Source organism: Carassius gibelio, chromosome B22 (assembly GCF_023724105.1).
Source record: "Carassius gibelio isolate Cgi1373 ecotype wild population from Czech Republic chromosome B22, carGib1.2-hapl.c, whole genome shotgun sequence".
NCBI lineage: Eukaryota > Metazoa > Chordata > Actinopteri > Cypriniformes > Cyprinidae > Carassius > Carassius gibelio.
In genome coordinates this window covers 27,563,341-27,578,363 of record NC_068417.1, presented here as the reverse complement: position 1 = coordinate 27,578,363, position 15,023 = coordinate 27,563,341, and positions in this window count along the sequence as shown.

Here is a 15,023-nt window from a genome sequence, read left to right as displayed (position 1 = left end):
CGGCCATTAGGGCCGGGCAGAGTCTGATACACGGGCGTGGCACAGGGGCTCTACAGCGCCCCCTGTAGTACTGAGGGCCATATATCATGCATACTTGCACGTATACATATGAAACTTGGTACATATATATAACTCATCAAACCAAACAACTTTCACACTGCATGTCATAAGCTCCGCCCAACAGGAAGTTGGCTATTTAGGGTTTTATGAAAAACACATGCTCTGGAATTTGATATACTCCTCTGAGGAACTCCACCCGTTCACCACAAAACTCGGTGAACACGATCTCAAGACATTGGGGATGCTAAATTGCGAAGAGATTTTTGATATCTCGAACGGTTTGCCCGTGGCGAGGCGTTGAAATTATGGCGAGAAATGAGAAACAGGAAATGTCTAATAACATCCACATACATTTCCTGAATTTGATCAAACTAAATTTGTTTGTTCGTTGTATGATACCGATCGTATATATGTGACTATAAGGAGTCAAAGTTATAGCGCCACCAACTGGCAGCAGGAAGTGTGTCATTTTCAAAACGCTTTGAATTCAGCATCTTATTTTTACTTGATTTGCTTCAAACTTCATCAGAATAATGACAAAACACGGCCGAAGAAAATCTGTTGTGGGGATATTGATATCTAATATAGTGTTGCCATGGCAACGTGTCAAACTTGAATGTTCTGTTCTGGTGATTTTTAGGCAGACAACAAGCTCAGATTTACATGAAACTCGAAACAGATATCAGTATTAAAGATAGCTAAACCATGGCAAAAGCTTTGAAAAGGGCGTGGAAGAGGCACTCTATAGCGCCACCTTTTGTCAAAAGTGGGGGGGTTAGTTTTAGCTACAGACACCAAACTTGGTACATAAATTGTTCTTATCAAGACGGACAACTTTCTAATTCACAGTTATAAGCTACGATCAATAGGAAGTCGGCTATTTTGATTTGAATGTGTATTTTTGAGATTTTACAGTTGTAAAATTAATGAATACTCCTCACAGGGGAAGTACACTATACACACAAAACTTTGTCTACATGAAGAAAAAACATCGAGGAACTTAAATTGCGAACAGATTTTGGTTAGCTTGAACGGTTTTGTCGTGGTGATTTTTTGAAATGACAGTAAAAAGTGAAACATTAATCGTCTTCTATTTTTAAATTGCAGCTTCCAAACCTTTAAAAAACATTTTTCATTTAGAAAACCAGTGATTCTGAGGAAATATGCATAGTTTCATGACTTTACAGCACTGTATGATTAAAAGAAAATTAAAAAACTGTCAGACATCTGATCTCACTCTGTCACTCTGTGTGCTGACTCTGTGTGTGTGTGTGAGTGTGAGTGGGGGAGGGGTGTGAGCTGAGTGGCAGACAGACAGAGAGAGAGAGAGAGAGAGAGAGAGAGACTTAAACATCTATTTAATCACCAGAAAAAAAAAAAACTGTTTTTTAAATTGTTATTTTTTTGTTGTTGTTGCTAATTGTGCTGTTTTCATTACAGCTTAAAAAATATCTTAGGCCTTATCCTTTTCTGACAGTTTCAGGGATTAAAAAAAAATCCTAAAAAACCTTATTTGTGCTGCAAATAATAATTTCAAACTCATTTGATACTGACCTCTGACACCCTGTGACATGACATTTATTTGAATTTACATAATCTCAAGGATGTAACAGTAAAACTGTTCAGCTCACAGATGAAGACTAAGCTGTAATGCAAGCAGAACTATTTCACAAATGCTTATAGGTTAATGAAATCATAACAAAACACTTTTAAATTATTTAAGGATTTGGTAACACTTTAAAATAATGTCTCAATTGTTAACATTAGTAAATGCATTGGTAACACTTCATAATAGCTGCAATTCTTAGCTAAGCATTAGTAAATAGTCAGTTCATGCTTTATATAGCCTTCTCCCAAAATTAATATTTTAGTAAGCATTTTATAAATACAGCTATAATTAAATTGTTCATGGTTTATATGCACATTTATTTTGAGGAGATTAAAGGCTGTAATCTTCCTAAAAAAATGTAAAATAAAAAATAAAATAAATAAAATAAACAAACACAGAACTCATAAATATTTATTTCAAGATGCAATAAAAGAAAACTGTACACTTGAATTTTTATATATATATATATATATATATATATATATATATATATATATATATATATATATATATATATATATATATATATATATATATATATATATATATATATACACACACACACACACAATTGCATAAGTTTATATTGAACATTTTTTATCAAGTGTACAGCTAATAATAGTAATAATAATAATGCATTTTATTTAGTTTTAGCTACAGACACCAAACTTGGTACATAAATTGTTCTTATCAAGACGGACAACTTTCTAATTCACAGTCATAAGCTACAACCAACAGGAAGTCCGCTATTTTGATTTGAATATGGATTTTTGGGAAGATTATTTTGTGAATTAATGAATACTCCTCACAGGGGAAGTACACTATACACACCAAACTTTGTCTACATGAAGAAAAAACATTGAGGAACTTAAATTGCGAACAGATTTTGGTTAGCTTGAACTGTTTTGTCGTGGTGATTTTTTGAAATGACAGTAAAAAGGGAAACATTAATTGTCTTGTATGTTTAAATTGCAGCTTCCAAACATGGGCTCAAATGCAAATTTGAAGCTCAATAGCATTTGAGAAGAAAGACTTGCAGTCACAAAACAATTGTAATGTGTTCATATAGGTGTCAGCTATAATGCACACCTTATACATTTTTTATAAATATAAAAATAATGTGTTACTAAAGTTATATATATTGTTCTGTGTATGTGATTTCAAAGTCTAGATTGGTCGGATTAACCCTTTATCTGCCGCATTCCTTAAAACTTGATTGTCAGAGGGTTACTGTAAATGCTTATGCCCGCTGGGCACAGTTTTCCCGATGCCACCGGGGTGGCGTTGCACTGATGGCTTGAGCCCGACATCGCTGCTTGCAGCTATATTTATTATTATTTTTCTTCAAGGTTTCGGGGGCTTTTGGGGCCCTTAACATGCTTAAAAAGTCTTGAAAATTGGCACACACATTGGAACCTGCGGCCATTAGGGCCGGGCAGAGACTGATACACGGGCGTGGCACAGGGGCTCTACAGCGCCCCCTGGAATACTGAGGGCCATATATCATACATACTTGCACGTAGACACACGAAACTCGGTACACATGTAGATCTCATCAAACCAAACAACTTTTGTACTGCATGTCATAGGCTCCGCCCAACAGGAAGTTGGATATTTAGGGTTTAGTATTCATATTTTTCGTCAAAGTTGTGGGGGCTTTTGGGGTCCTTAACATACTCAAAAACTCTTGAAAATTTGCGCACACTTTGGAATCTGTGGCCTTTAGGAGCCTGCAGAGGCTGGGACCCGGGCGTGGCACAGGGGCTCTATGGCGCCCCCTGGAACACAGTCATAAATGTTGATGTATAGCTCACACATACTTGCTCGTATTAATATGAAACTCAGTACACATATAGATCTCATCGTGCTGAACAACTTTCGTACTGCATGTCATTCGGCTCCGCCCAACAGGAAGTCAGCTATTTAGAGTTATGTAAAAAGCGCATGCTCTGGAATTTGAAATACTTGTCATAGGTTTTTTTGCCGATTGCCACCAAATTCGGTCAACATGATCTCAAGACATTGGGGATGAAAAATTGCCAGGGGATTTTTGATATCTCGAACGGTTTGCTCGTGGCGAGGTGTTGAAATTATGGCGAGAAATGAGAAACAGGAAGTGTCTAATACCATCCACATACATTTCCTGATTTTAATCAAACTGCATCAGATTATTCGTTGTATGATGTCGATCGCATATATGTGACTATTAGGAGTCAAAGTTATAGCGCCACCAACTGGCAGCAGGAAGTGTGTCATTTTCAAAATGATTTGAATTCAGCATCTTATTTTTACTCGATTTGCTTCAAACTTCATCAGAATAATGTTAAAACACAGCCGATATAAATCTGCTGGGGGGATATTGATATCTAAAAATATTGTTGCCGTGGCAACATGTTAAACTGGAATACTTCTCAGGTGATTTTGAGGCATATAACATGCTTAGAATTTCATCAAACTCAGAACACATATCAGTATTTATGATAACTAGACACTGGCAAAAGTTCATAAGAGGGCGTGGAAGAGGCACTCTATAGCGCCACCTTTTGTCAAAAGTGGCGGGGTTAGTTTTAGCTACAGACACCAAACTCGGTACAAAAATTTTTCTTATCAAGACGGACAACTTTCTAATTCACAGTCATCAGCTACGATCAACAGGAAGTCAGCTATTTTGATTTGAATGTGGATTTTTTTTTACATTTAGCTGTGAATTAATGCATACTGCTCAGAGGAGAGTAACACTATACACACCAAACTTTGTCTACATGATGCCAAAACATTTTAAACAACTTAAATTGCCAATGGATTTTGGATAGCTTAAACGGTTTTGTCGTGGTGATTTTTTTAAATGACAGTAAAAATGGAATTATTAATTTTCCTGCATTTTTAAATTCCAAACACTTCAAAACCTTTTTTCGTACAGAAAAAAAGTCATTCTGAGTAAATATGGATAGTTTCACGACTTTACAACACTGTATGGATAACAGAAAATTAAAAAACTGTCAGACATCTCATCTCACTCTGTCCCTCTGTTTGAGTATATGTGCTTCAGACTTCCATTGTCTGAGAGAAATAGCGCCCCTACAGGTTCAATTCCCGGACTTTTACTTTCACTTTTAAATCGGTTAAAAATACAAATAAATACTTAGATTTAATTCACACTGACAAGCTAAACCAACATATCTGATTATTACCGGTTCAGGGCTCATGGATAAATTATTTCTGGCCAGAGATACGTGAGAAATAGGAGAGATGAATCACCGCTGTGATCACGAGCGTCTGGAGTAAAGAGCTCAGAAAAAACGAATTTATTCCTGTTTTAAAGCTTTTAAAAATAAATTATTACAGCGATATCACACAATCAACCAATTAGAACACACCAAGAGCTAAATTCAGATGTTTTTGAACTGTTTGTGTGAAAATGAATTATTTGCGGCTGCCTATCTGAAACCACCGCCTCCGATCAGCGCGTACAGTGTCGAGCTCAAAACAAACGAATTTATTCTTGTTTAAGAGCTTTTTTAAATAAAATATTACCACAAATGCACACAATAAACCCATTGTAACACTACAAGAGCTAAATGCAGGTGTTTGTGACCCGTTTAAGTGTGCAAGACTATTTGAAAGCGCGACTGGCAGAATAACATATATCTCTCGAGCTGCAGGATTCTGCCTTTCGTCGTACGAACGAACACATCACGGACAAGATTATTTCAAAATACATAATAGCTTGGCAACTATAAACGAAAACAGCCACGTGAACATAAACTGTTGAGAAATAAATCTGAAATGGATCTACTGGATTTTAATATTAAGTGACCGCATATACCAGCTGCTTCTGTCTTCAATTTTGATCCATATAAAAAATGAAACTCATTCATCTTGGCTGCTTTTTTTAATGTGTGTACGTATTTATTTATTTATTTATTTATTTATTTATTTATTTATTTATTTATTTATTTATTTATTTATTTATTTATTTATTATTTTGCTCTAACAAGAATTAATCTATATTTAATTAAATCAATTACATTTTATTTTACATTTGATTTGTCCATTTCTGCATCTAAACGCCTAAAAACCTAAAACATGCTCTATTATACTATTGTTAGCAATTTCTTTATCGTCCAATTTATCTGGTGTACACTTTTATTTTCATAATAAACTTGTTTGTTAGATTATACACAGTTACAGTGGTCTATAATAAATATTGACAGGTTTTATTCAAGCTGTTTAGAATGATTGCAGTAGGCAAATGTTTTGAAATGTAAATAAAAAAAAAATAAAAAAATAAAAATAAATAAATAAAAAACATTGGAAAAGAATAACTGTTGTACATTTTTATACATTTTGTATAATTTCATAGTTTATGCATTATAGTTATAAAAACAAATAAATTTAGCCACTCACATAAAATCTTATAGGCCTTATCCTTTTCTGACAGTTTTAGGGATTTTTAAAAATCCTAAAAAACCTTATTTGTGCTGCAAATAATAATTTCAAACTCAAACAGTAAATATTCAGTTCATGCTTTATAAAGCCTTGTCCCAATATTAATAGTCAGTAGTAAGCAGTTTATAAATACAGCTATAAAAAGCTTGTTCTTGGGTTATAAGCACATTTATTAAAAAGGAGAGTAAAGGGTCAGTTATCTTCCTATGAAAAATAAAAAAACAAAAAAACAAACAAACAACAACACAGATTGATACAGAACTCAGAAATTTTATTGTGGATTTATGATAAAATCAGCCTGTAAATGAATTCATACTCCTCCAAGAAGACACAAGTTCACAGCAAAATTTTTAACATGAAGCTAATATACTGAAGATGTTAAATTGCAAATGGGTTTAGGATAGCTTAAATGGTGTGGCCATAGCGATTTATTAAAGTAACATAAAAAAATACAATCGTTATTTTACTATATCTTTAAAATTTTTCATTCCAACTCTTCATAATTTTTTATATACGTAGAAGTCATCATTTGAAGGAAGCACAGTAAGTTTCATAGCTTTATCATTTTCAAGAGCCAGCATAAAATTAAAACTATCATAACTTATAAATCAAGCTTGCAATTCTTAGTTCCAATAATGACCACCAGATGGAGCTATAGGATTACTTTTAAATAATTATTGTAAAACAAGTATGATTTAAATCATTTATAGAAATCTTTCAAAGAAAAATAATATGTATTTTATGTATTTTACTGATAAAATGACCCTCACTTAATTAGAATAACAAGCTGAAGTATTGTGAACTGTATATTAAGAATAATTCTTTATAAGCTTTATGGACAGATACGTTTTGAGTGACTCTTGAAGGTTCAGCACCACATCCTCTTTTACCACTGTTTAAAGAATTTATCTTACAGAACAGGTGTGAATGAATTTTGGATAGCTTGAATGATTTTGCGTGGTGATTTTTTGAAATAACAGTAAAAAAGTAACCAGTAAATGTCTTTTATTTTTTTAAAGTGCAGCTTCTAAACACTTCAAAAAAATGTACACATAGCAGACAAGTCATTCTGAGGAAATATGCATAGTTCCATGACTATACAACATTATATGGATGATAGAAAATTAAAAAACTATCATACATCTGATGTCACTCTGTCCCTCTGTCACTGTGGTTAATGTGTGTGTGTGTGTGTGTGTTTGTGTGTGTGTTAAGTGAATTAGGTGTGAAACTATCAGGGAGCATTTAGTCTCCAGCGCCAACATTTTACAGAACTGCCACTTTCCTGGAGTCTCAGAATTACAATGTGCCAGGTTCTGAGAGATCTAAGATTCCAAAAAATTATTTAATTAGAATACTATGAAGTATTGTGAAATACTATATATTAAGACTTTATATATAGGCTTAATTAACAGATTAGAGTGACTCGTGAAGGACCAGCACCACCTCCTCTTGTCCGATGGTTTGAGGAATATATCTTCCTGAATCCGGAATTAAGATTTAGGAGCTCATTTTTATTCCACCTCCTTTCCTGAAAGTTTGTCTTGCAGAATTGACTAACAATTAATCTTCACATTAATTCCTAATTATTTTGCAATTATTTTTGTCAGTTCTTCTTGACCTGTTTTTTTTTTCTTCTTCTTTTCTGACCTCATGACCCAGTCAGCATTTTTGTACAATGGTCAAGTCTTAACTTATCCATTTCTGTATTGCATTTGTGTTTGATATTTCTCATGGGTATTTCATAATTTTCGACTTTGAGTTAAAACAGTTTGAGTTAAAACTCTTTTTTAGCGCATTTCATCTGTAAAAGAAAACATGCCTAATAATTCTGCACATTAATATAAGGAGTTTTTCTCTTCCAGCTTTCCTGGACTATTGTATAGCACTCATAAATGATTAAATAAAAAATAATGGTAGTTATTAAGATTGATATGGTTTGGAATTGGTAAAATGTGCTTGGAAAAAAATCACAATAAAACAATGTTTTAATGTTTAAGTTTGGAATATTAACTGACATGAATGAATGCTATATAAATATTGTTCATGTTAACATAATGTTTATAAATGAAATCTTATTGTAAAGTGTTACTATATATATATATATATATATATATATATATATATATATATATATATATATATATATATATATATATATATATATATATATATATATATATATATTTATATGTTAGGGCCGGGACTCGATTAAAAAAATTAATCTAATTAATTAGAGGCTTTGTAATTAATTAATCGAAATTAATCGCATTTTAATCGCATATAAATATTTGACCTGAGAACAGTGAGAAGTAATTATTTTTCACATGGATTTATAATATACCATTGAATAATGACTGAATACATAAGCTTAAGCAACAAAATATTGTTTATTTTTGTTCAACCAAGTCTAGCAGACCAGAGCAATTTTTGCCATGAAGTGTAGCAATAGCATATTTAGAAACAATTTAGAAATAGTACATTTCAGAAATTCAGGAAGCTTATAGGTGCTGGAACCTTCTGTAAAGAGTTTTTTAAGTAAAACACAATACTGTCAATTACATTCAGAACATTGGAAACACTGACTATTAGAAAACATCTCTCTGTTGCTTCAGAGGCCATAACATACTAAGTCCAACTCTCAATAACCTTGGCCAAAACAATAACGAGTTCAACATAAACTGTTGCACCAACAAAATAATATATAGTTCAACATAAAGTGTAAAGTCCACGCTAGCTGCTATATGTTTTGCGTTGAGGTTATACTTGAGGCTCGATGTGCTGCAGTGATATCATAGACAGTAGTGATATGCGAAGCGAACGCCAGTTGGTGCTTCAGTATAATTGGTCCGCCGAAACAAATCCAGTGAGAAACATTCTGCGGTGCAAAAATAAGTTGTTAAAAATGCGGGAATTTATTTTTCTGTAATTAATTAATCTTAGTTAACGCGTTATTTTTTGTGTAATTAATTAATCTCAATTAACGCGTTAAAGTCCCGGCCCTAATATATATATATATATATATATATATATATATATATATATATATATATATATATATATATATATATTTATATTGTTCTGTGAATGTGATTTTAAAGTCTAGATGATTCGGTTTAACCCTTTAACCGCCATATCCTTTAAAACCTCACTGCCAGAGGGATATTGTGAATGCATGTGCCCGCTGGGCACAGTTTACCTGATGCCACCGGGGTGGCGATGGCATTGGTGGCTTGAGCCCGCCATCGCTGCTTGCAGCTATATTTAGGGCTCAAGCCCAAAGGGCGAGAGGCCTATTGTTTTCCTTAGGATTATTTTTTATTATTATTATTATTATTATTATTATTTTTTTCCAACGTCTCGGGGGCTTTTGGGGCCCTTAACGTGCTTAAAAAGTCTTGAAAATTGGCACACAGATTGGAACCTGCGGCCATTAGGGCCGGGCAGAGACTGATACACGGGCGTGGCACAGGGGCTCTACAGCGCCCCCTGGAATATGGAGGGCCATATATCATACAATCTTGCTCGTAGACGTATGAAACTCGGTACACATATAAATCTCATCAATCCAAACAACTTTTGTATTGCATATCATAGGCTCCGCCCAACAGGAAGTTGGATATTTAGCGTTTAGTATTCAAATTTTTCGTCAAAGTTGTGGGGGCTTTTGGGGTCCTTAACATACTCAAAAACTCTTGAAAATTTGCACACACTTTGGAATCTGTGGCCTTTAGGAGCCTGCAGAGGCTGGGACCCGGGCGTGGCACAGGGGCTCTACGGCGCCCCCTGGAACACAGTCAGAAATGTTGATGTATAGCTCACACATACTTGCACATATTCATATGAAACTCAGTACACATATAGATCTTATCGTGCCAAACAACTTTCGTATTGCATGTCATAGGCTCCGCCCATCAGGAAGTCAGCTATTTAGAGTTATGTAAAAAGCGCATGCTCTGGAATTTGAAATACTTGTCATAGGTTTTTTTCTCGATTGCCGCCAAACTCGGTCAACATGATCTCAAGACACTGGGGATGAAAAATTGCCAGGGGATTTTTGATATCTCGAACGGTTTGCTCGTGGCGAGGCGTTGAAATTATGGCGAGAAATGAGAAACAGGAAGTGTCTAATACCGTCCACATACATTTCCTGATTTTAATCAAACTTCATCAGATTATTCGTTGTATGATGTCGATCGCATATATGTGACTATTAGGAGTCAAAGTTATAGCGCCACCAACTGGCAGAAGGAAGTGTGTCATTTTCAAAATGCTTTGAATTCAGCATCTTATTATTACTCGATTTGCTTCAAACTTCATCAGAATAATGTTAAAACACAGCCGATATAAATCTGCAAGGGGGATATTGATATCTAAAAAATTGTTGGCGTGGCAACATGTCAAACTGGAATACTTCTCAGGTGATTTTGAGGCATATAACATGCTTAGAATTTCATCAAACTCAAAACACATATCAGTATTTATGATAACTAGACACTGGCAAAAGTTCATAAGAGGGCGTGGAAGAGGCACTCTATAGCGCCACCTTTTGTCAAAAGTGGGGGGGTTAGTTTTAGCTACAGACACCAAACTCGGTAAAAAAATTGTTCTTATCAAGACGGACAACTTTCTAATTCACAGTCATCAGCTACGATCAACAGGAAGTCAGCTATTTTGATTTGATTGTGGATTTTTTTTTACATTTAGTTGTGAATTAATGCATACTGCTCAGAGGAGAGTAACACTATACACACCAAACTTTGTCTACATGATGCCAAAACATTTTAAACAACTTAAATTGCCAATGGATTTTGGATAGCTTGAACGGTTTTGTCGTGGTGATTTTTTTTAATGACAGTAAAACTGGAATTATTAATTTTCCTGCATTTTTAAATTCCAAACACTTCAAAACCTTTTTTCATACAGACAAAAAGTCATTCTGAGTAAATATGGATAGTTTCACGACTTTACAACACTGTATGGATAATAGAAAATTAAAAAACTGTCAGACATCTCATATCACTCTGTCCCTCTGTTTGAGTATATGTGCTTCAGACTTCCATTGTCTGAGAGAAATTGCGCCCCTACAGGTGCAATTACCGGAGATTTAGTTTCTCTTTTAAATCGGTTAAAATACAAATAAATACTTGGATTTAATTCACACTGACAAGCTAAACCAACATATATGATTATTACCGGGTCAGGGCTCATTAATAATTGATGTGTGGTCAGTGATACGTGAGAAACACGAGAGATGAATCACCGCTCTGAGCATGAGCATCTGGAATGATGAGCTCAGAAAAAACGAGTTTATTCTTGTTTTATAGCTATTAAAAATAAAGTATTGCAGCGATATCACACAATTCACCAATTAGAACACACCAAGAGCTAAATTCAGATGTTTTTGAACTGTTTGTGTGAAAATGAAATATTTGCGGCTGCCTATCTGAAATCACGCCTCCGATCAGCGCGTACAGTGTCGAGCTCAAAACAAACGAATTTATTCTTGTTTAAGAGCTTTTTTAAATAAAATATTACCACAAATGCACACAATAAACCCATTGTAACACTACAAGAGCTAAATGCAGGTGTTTGTGACCCGTTTAAGTGTGCAAGACTATTTGAAAGCGCGACTGGCACAATAACATATATCTCTCGAGCTGCAGGATTCTGCCTTTCGTCGTACGAACGAACACATCACGGTCAAGATTATTTCAAAACACATAATAGCTTGGCGAATATAAACGAAAACAGCCACGTGAACATAAACCGTTGAGAAATATATCTGAAGTGGATCTACTGGATTTGAATATTAAGTGACCGCATATACCAGCTGCTTCTGTCTTCAATTTTAATCTATATAAAAAATGTAATTCATTCATTTTGGCTGCGTTTTTAATGTGTGTACGTATTTATTTATTTATTATTTTGCTCTAACAAGAATTAATCTATATTTAATTAAATCAATTACATTTTATTTTACATTTGATTTGTCCATTTCTGCATCTAAACGCCTAAAAACATAAAACATGCTCTATTATACTATTGTTAGCAATTTCTTTATCGTCCAGTTTATCTGGTGTACACACTTTTATTTTCATAATAAACTTGTTTGTTAGATTATACACAGTTACAGTGGTCTATAATAAATATTAACAGGTTTTATTCAAGCTGTTTAGAATGATTGCAGTAGGCTAAAAAACATTGGAAAACAATAACTGTTGTACTTTTTTATATATTTTGTATAATTTCATAGTTTATGCATTATAGTTATAAAAACAAATAAATTTAGCCACTCACATAGAAATCTTAAGCCTTATCCTTTTCTTACAGTTTTAGGAATTTTTAAAAATCGTAAAAAACCTTTTAATAATAAATAATTTCAAACTCAAAAAGTAAATAGTCAGTTCATGCTTTATAAAGCCTTGTCCCAATATTAATAGTCAGTAGTAAGCAGTTTATAAATACAGCTATAAATAGCTTGTTTTTGGTTTATAAGCACATTTATTAAAAAGGAGAGTAAAGGATCAGTTATCTTCCTATGAAAAATAAAAAAAATAAAAATAAACAAACAACAACACAGATTGATACAGAACTCAGAAATTCTATTGTGGATTTATGATAAAATCAGCCTGTAAATGAATTCATTCTCCTCCAAGAAGACATAAGTAGTTCACACCAAACTTTTTTTTTTAACATGAAGCCAATATACTGAAGATGTTAAATTGCGAATGGGTTTAGGATACCTTAAATGGTGTGGCCATAGCGATTTATTAAAGTAACATAAGAAAATACAATAGTTATTTTACTATATCTTTAAATTTTTTCATTCCAAACTCTTCATAATTTTTTATATACGTAGAAGTCATCATTTGAAGGAACCACAGTAAGTTTCAAAGCTTTATCATTTTCAAGAGCCAGCATAAAATTAAAACTATCATAACTTATAAATGAAGCTTGCAATTCTTAGTACCAATAATGGCCACCATATGGAGCTATAGGATTACTTTTAAATAATTATTGTAGAAACAAGTATGATTTAAATCATTTATAGAAATCTTTCAAAGAAAAATAATATGAATTTTATGTATTTTACTGATAAAATGACCCTCACTTAATTAGAATAACAAGCGGAAGTATTGTGAACTGTATATTAAGAATAATTCTTTATAGGCTTTATGGACAGATACGTTTTGAGTGACTCTTGAAGGTTCAGCACAACATCCTCTTTTACCACTGTTTAAAGAATTTATCTTACAGAACAGATGCGAATGAATTTTGGATAGCTTGAATGGTTTTGTCGTGGTGATTTTTTGAAATAACAGTAAAAAAGTAACCAGTAAATGTCTTTTATTTTATTTTTTTAAAGTGCAGCTTCTCAACACTTCAAAAAAATTTACACATAGAAGACAAGTCATTCTGAGGAAATATGCATAGTTTCATGACTATACAACAATATATGGATGATAGAAAATTAAAAAACTATCATACATCTGATGTCACTCAGTCCCACTGTCACTGTGGGTAATGTGTGTGTGTGTGTGTGTGTGTTAAGTGAATTAGGTGTGAAACTATCAGGGAGCATTTAGTCTCCAGTGCCAACATTTTACAGAACTGCCACTTTCCTGGAGTCTCAGAATTACAATGTGTCAGGTTCTGAGAGATCTAAGATTCCAAATTTTTTTTTAATTAGAATACCATGAAGTATTTTCAAATACTATATATTAAGACTTTATATATAGGCTTTATGAACAGATTGGAGTGACTCGTGAAGGACCAGCACCACCTCCTCTTGTCCGATGGTTTGAGGAATATATCTTCCAGAATCCGGGATTAAGATTTAGGAGCTCATTTTTATTCCACCTCCTTTCCTGAAAGTCTGTCTTGCAGAATTGACTAAAAATTAATCTTCACATTAATTCCTAATTATTTTGCAATTCTTTTTGTCAGTTCTTCTTGACCTGTTTTTCTCTTCCAGCTTTCCTGGACTATTGTATAGCACTCATAAATGATTAAATAAAAAATAATGGTAGTTATTAAGATTGATATGGTTTGGAATTGGTAAAATGTGCTTGGAAAAAAATCACAATAAAACAATGTTTTAATGTTTAATTTGGAATATTAACTGACATGAATGAATGCTATATAAATATTGTTCATGTTAACATAATGTTTATAAATGAAATCTTATTGTAAAGTGTTACTAAAGTTATATATATATATATATATATATATATATATATATTGTTCTGTGAATGTGATTTTAAAGTCTAGATGATTCGGATTAACCCTTTAACTGCCATATCATTTAAAACCTCACTGCCAGAGGGATATTGTGAATGCATGTGCCCGCTGGGCACAGTTTACCTGATGCCACCGGGGTGGCGATGGCATTGGTGGCTTGAGCCCGCCATCGCTGCTTGCAGCTATATTTATTATTATTATTCTTCTTCTCCAAAATGAATCGCATTTTTGAGGGCCTAAACATGCTCGAAAAGTCATGAAACTTTGCACACACCTCAGAACTGGCGAAAATTTACGTCTGATATGGGTTTCAGAAGTGGGTGTGGCAAAATGGCTCAACAGCGCCACCTATACACGTTCAACGGTGTGCGCCTCGAGCTACGTTTCATGTACATGTATGAAAATCGGTATACACATGTAACTCTCCAATACCTACAAAAAAGTCTCTTGGAGCAAAATCCGAAACCCAACAGGAAGTCGGTTATTACTAATATTATGAGCAAATTTTGTGTCATTTTTGTCATTTCCATGCGTTGTATTTTAACGAACTCCTCCTAGAGATTCATTCAGATCAACACCAAATTTGGTATGCCTAATCTGAAGGCCATTGCGATGTTAAATTGCGAAGCTTTTGAGTTTTCGTTAATGGGCGTGTCCGTGG